This window comes from Arachis duranensis, chromosome 9 (genome assembly GCF_000817695.3).
Source record: "Arachis duranensis cultivar V14167 chromosome 9, aradu.V14167.gnm2.J7QH, whole genome shotgun sequence".
NCBI classification, from domain to species: domain Eukaryota; kingdom Viridiplantae; phylum Streptophyta; class Magnoliopsida; order Fabales; family Fabaceae; genus Arachis; species Arachis duranensis.
Window position 1 is genome coordinate 60,011,020 of NC_029780.3, and position 5,931 is coordinate 60,016,950.

Here is a 5,931-nt window from a genome sequence, read left to right on the forward strand (position 1 = left end):
AGCCAACCAGGCTTCAACATGTTACTGTGAAACTCTAGAATTCATTCTTAAAAATTTAGAATAATTTTTGAAAACAGAAGTAAAAAAAAAAAATTTTTTGAAAGATTTTTTTTTGAAAATAAAACAAAAAGAAAATTACCTAATATGAGCAACAAGATGAACCGTCAGTTGTCCAAACTCGAACAATCCCTGGCAACTGTGCCAAAAACTTGGTACACGAAATTGTGATCATCAACAATGGCGCCAAAAACATGGTAGCGCTCTCAAACGTGAATCACACTTAGTCACAACTCCGCACAACTAACCAGCAAGTGCACTAGGTCGTCCAAGTAATACCTTACGTGAGTAAGGGTCGATCCCATGGAGATTGCTGGTATGAAGCAAGCTATGGTCATCTTGTAAATCTCAGTTAGGTGAATAGTAAATGTTATGGAGTTTTCGAATAATAAATAAAATAGAAAATAAAGATAGAGTTACTCATGTAATTCAATGGTGGGAATTTCAGATAAGTGTGTTGAGGTGCTTGTCCCTGTTGGATCTCTGCTTTCCTACTGTCTTCCTTCAATCCTTCTTATTCCTTTCCATGGCAAACTGTATGTAGGGCATCACCGTTGTCAATGGCTACATCCCATCCTTTGAGTGAAAAAGGTCCAAATGCTCTGTCCCGGCACGGCTAATCATCTGTCGGTTCTCGATCATGTTGGAATAGAATCCCTTGATTCTTTTGCGTTTGTCATCACGCCCAACAATCGCGAGTTTGAAGCTCGTCATAGTCATTCAATGCCTGAATCCTACTCGAAATACCACAGACAAGGTTTAGACTTTCTGGATTCTCATGAATGCCGCCATCAATCTAGCTTATACGACGAAGATTCTGATTAAGAAATCCAAGAGATATGCGCCCGGTCTAAGGTAGAACGGAAGTGGTTGTCAGTCACGCGTTCATTGGTGAGAATGATGATGAGTGTCACGAATCATCACATTCATCATGTTGAAGTGCAACGAATATCTTGGAATAAGAACAAGCGGAATTGAATAGAAAATAGTAGTAATTGCATTGAAACTTGAGGTACAGCAGAGCTCCACACCCTAAATCTATGGTGTGTAGCAACTCCACCGTTAAAAATACATAAGTGATGAAGGTCCAGGCATGGCCGAATAGCCAACCCCCAAACATGATCAAAAGATCAAAAAATACAATCAAAGACATATAATACACTAGTAAAAAGTTCTATTTATACTAAACTAGCTACTAGGGTTTATAGAAGTAAGTAATTGATGCATAAATCAACTTTCAGGGCCCACTTGGTGTATGTTTGGGCTGAGCTTGATCTTTACACGAGCTGAGGCTTATCTTGGAGTTGAACACCAAGTTGTAACGTGTTTTTGGCATTCAACTCTGGTTCGTGACGTGTTTCTAGCGTTTGACTCCAGAATGCAGCATAGAGCTGGTGTTGAGCGCCAGTTTACGTCGTCAAATCTCGAATAAAGTATGGACTATTATATATTGCTGGAAAGCTCTGGATGTCTACTTTCTAATGGCGTTGAGATCCCGCCATTTGGAGTTCTGTAGCTCCAGAAAATCTATTTCGAGTGCAGGGAGGTCAGAATCTAATAGCATCAGCAGTCCTTTGTCAGCCTTTTATCAGAGTTTTGCTCAGGTCCCTTAATTTCAGGCAGAAAATATCTGAAATCACAGAAAAACACAGAAACTCATAGTAAAGTCTAGAAATGTGAATTTAGCATAAAAACTAATGAAAACGTCCCTAAAAGTAACTAGATCCTACTAAAAACTACCTAATAACAATGCCAAAAAGCGTATAAATTATCCGCTCATCACTGAGGCACTATGATTTTCAGTCTCCATGATCAAAGCATGAAGGATGTCAAGCTAATGACAATAAAGAAGCGCTTGTTGGGAGGCAACCCAACCTGAGGTAGTTTTCTTTTAATAGCTATTTCAATAAAAAGGTTGAATAATTGGTATGTATTGCAAGGAGCTAAGTATGGTGTTTCACACCAAAACAAATTAAGAGAGAATGAAGGACTCTAAGTTTGGTGTTCCACTAAAATTTTATCTAAAAACACATTCTCACTTTCTGCATAATGCTAGCTCCAAGCAATCAGACAAATTATTTAACCATTTGGCTGATTTCTAATTTTTAGTTCCATAACCTTTAGCAAGGCCAAGAGAATTCATAATTGGTTAACTTGTTGCATCAGAGGCAGTGGCAAGGAATTAAGTTTGGCATTTCCACACCAAAATAAATCCAAAAGACACACTCAATTCATGCATACTAACCATTCACTTAAGGGCTTGAGAAGCAAGCAACTTTTGAGAATTATGCAGGAAATTAGCCAACATTTGAAGATAATTTGCATTATGACTCAAAAGGGACATAACAGAAGGAAGAACAAAAAGCTGCAACCCAAAAGGTTATATCTGCACTTAATCCTTGTTGTTGAAGAAGTGTTTTAATTTGGGGAATTCTTGTATGTCTTGCTAAAGTATTCATTCAGTTGCAAGTGAAATTATTTATCAAGAATGCTGATCTGCATAATGCTTGTTATTCATCATTTAGCTTTGAATTTTGTTTTGTTTCCCATATGCTTGAACAAAAGAGAAATGTTTGAATTAGAAAGTAAACATCCAATGTTGCATAAGTTAGAATAAAAGTTAGTAGTGGTAATTGTTGATTTAATGCATGGTTCATGAAATAAATGCTACATAATAATATGTTCTTTGAAGAAGCTAGTTGCTGTTATAGATGCTTGTATCAGTAAAGATCCCTTGAGAATAAAATAAAACAGAAAGAAAAAGAAAGAGAAAAAGCCAAAAGTGGCAAAGAAAACAAACAATAAGGCTGGGCACCAATAGCTTGGACCCTAGGATACATGCCTGTGGTATTTTTGTGCTAGGATATGCTTAGACAAGTAAGTTCTGAGGAGTATTTTAAAACTTGGCCACTTAGATCAACTGATTTGGGATTGCCAACTGAAAGTCCACAATAATGAGTAACCTAGCTACAAAACACTTAGTTATCCAAAGAGATGCTGGACATCAATGATCATAGGAAGAAAAGGGTGAGCCAAGTGACTGTGGTGAAGGAATGTTGAGCAAAATTAAGCCAAAGGCTGCTGCAACATTTGCCACCAAGGCTTCAAAGAATAATTAACTCTCTAAGCAAAACAAAGAAGGAAAAGTTAGCAAGGGAACAAGTAAAAGTAAGGCTTTATAGCAGCAAACTTAGTGAATCTTTAAGGAAGCATCTCCTATGTAACAGCAAACAATAAATGAACCACCATTATCTGCAAAAAGTTTCTCTAATGCAACAGAATTGCAAGTTTCTTGGACTTCCATTGGAAGATTCTCATCAGTTTTTAGCTGAATTCTTGCAAATCTGTGACACTGTCAAGACCAATGGGGTTGACCCTGAGGTCTACAGACTTATGCTATTCCCTTTTGCTGTAAGAGACAGAGCTAGGATATGGTTGGACTCACAACCTAAAGAAAGCCTGAACTCTTGGGAAAAGCTAGTCAATGCCTTATTGGCAAAGTTCTTTCCACCTCAAAAATTAAGTAAGCTTAGAGTGGAAGTCCAAACCTTCAGACAGAAGGAAGGTGAATCCTTCTATGAAGCTTGGGAAAGATACAAACAATTGATCAAAAAGTGTCCTTCTGACATGCTTTCTGAATGGAGCATCATAGGTATCTTCTATGATGGTCTGTCTGAACTGTCCAAGATGTCATTGGACAGCTCTGCTGGAGGATCTCTTCATCTGAAGAAGACGCCTGCAGAAGCTCAATAACTCATTGAAATGGTTGCAAATAACCAATTCATGTACACTTCTGAAAGGAATCCTGTGAACAATGGGACGAATCAGAAGAAAGGAGTTCTTGAGATTGATAATTTGAATGCCATATTGGCTCAGAACAAAATATTGACTCAGCAAGTCAATATGATTTCTCAAAGTCTGTTTGGAATGCAAGCTGCACCAGGCAGTACTAAGGATGCTTCATCTGAAGAAGAAGCTTGTGATCCTGAGAACCCATCAATAGAAGAGGTGAATTACATGGGAGAACCCTATGAAAACACCTATAATCCTTCATGGAGAAATCATCCAAATCTATCATGGAAGGATCAACAGAGACCTCAACAAGGTTTTAACAACAATAATGGTGGAAGAAACAGGTTTAGCAATGGCAAGCCTTTTTCATCATCTTCTCAGCAACAAACAGAGAATTCTAAGCAGAGCCACTCTGACTTAGCAACCATGGTCTCTGATCTAATCAAAACCACTCAAAGTTTCATGACTGAAACAAGGTCCTCCATTAGAAACTTGGAGGCACAAGTGGATCAGTTGAGTAAGAAAGTTACTGAACTCCCTCCTAGTACTCTTCCAAGCAATACATAAGAGAATCCAAAAGGAGAGTGTAAGGCCATCAACATGGCCGAATTTGGAGAGGAGGAAGAGGCAGTGATCGCCACTGAGGAAGACCTCAATGGACGTCCACTGGCCTCCAATGAGTTCCCTAATGAGGAACCATGGGAATTTGAGACTCACACTGAGATCATAGAGATTCCATTGGATTTACATCTGCCATTCATGAGCTCTGATGAGTATTCTTCCTCTGAAGAGGACGAAGATGTCACTGAAGAGCAAGTTGCCAAGTACCTTGGAGCAATCATGAAGCTAAATGACAAGTTATTTGGTAATGAGACTTGGGAGGATGAACACCCTTTGCTCACCAAAGAACTGGATGACTTGACTAGGCAGAGGTTACCTCAAAAGAGACAGGACCTTGGAAAGTTCTCAATACCTTGTACATTAGGCACCATGACCTTCGAGAATGATTTGTGTGACCTAGGGTCAAGCATAAACCTCATGCCTCTCTCTGTAATGGAGAAGCTAGGGATCTTTGAGGTACAAGCTGCAAGAATCTCACTAGAGATGGCAGACAATTCAAGAAAACAAGCTTATGGACTTGTAGAGGATGTTTTGGTAAAGAATGAAGACCATTACATCCCTGCTGATTTCATAGTCCTAGAGACTGGGAAGTGCATGGATGAATCCATCATCCTTGGCAGACCCTTCCTAGCCACAGCAAAGGCTGTGATTGATGTTGACAGAGGAGAATTGATCATTCAAGTTAATGAAGAATCCTTTGTATTTAAGGCTCAAGGATATCCTTCTGTAACCATGGAGAGGAAGCATGAAGAGCTTCTCTCAAAACAGAGTCAAACAGAGCCCCCACAGTCAAACTCTAAGTTTAGTGTTGGGAGGCCACAACCAAATTCTAAGTTTGGTGTTGAACCCCCACATTCAAACTCTAGGTTTGGTGTTGGGAGGTTCCAACATTACTCTGAACATCTGTAAGGCTCCATGAGGGCCCATTGTCAAGCTACTGTCATTAAAGAAGCGTTTGTTGGGAGGCAACCCAATGTTATATTTATCTATTTTCCATTGTTATTTTATGTTTTCTATAGGTTGATGATCATATGAAGTCACAAAAACAATTGAAAAAGGCAAAAATAGAATGAAAAATAGAAAGAAAAATAGTACACCCTGGAGGAAAAGCTTGCTGGCGTTTAAACGCCAGTAAGGGCAGCAAATGGGCGTTTAACGCCCAGTCTGGCACCATTCTGGGAGTTTAACGCCAGAAAGGGGCACCAGACTGGCGTTTAACGCCAGAAAGGGGCACCAGACTGGCGTTTAATGCCAGAAAAGGGCAGCAGCCCGGCGTTTAATGCCAGGATTGGCAGAAAGGGCATTTTACACACCACTTGGTGCAGGGATAAGCTATCCTTGACACCTCAAGATCTGTGGACCCCATATGATCCCCACCTACCCCACCACTCTCTCTCTTCTTCACCCATTCACCAATCACCTCAATAGCTCTTCCCAAAAAAAAAAAAAAAACACACCCTT

At 39.5% G+C, this 5,931-nt stretch overlaps 1 non-coding gene across 1 annotated transcript; it reads right to left on the bottom strand.

Annotated features, from left to right (window-relative positions):
* Nucleotides 1-3,582: 3,582 nt before the first annotated feature.
* Nucleotides 3,583-3,690, bottom strand: LOC127741922 (small nucleolar RNA R71). The gene has a single exon (XR_008003110.1). It is a non-coding gene; the product is annotated as a small nucleolar RNA R71 (small nucleolar RNA).
* Between the last annotated feature and the right edge of the window lie 2,241 nt (nt 3,691-5,931).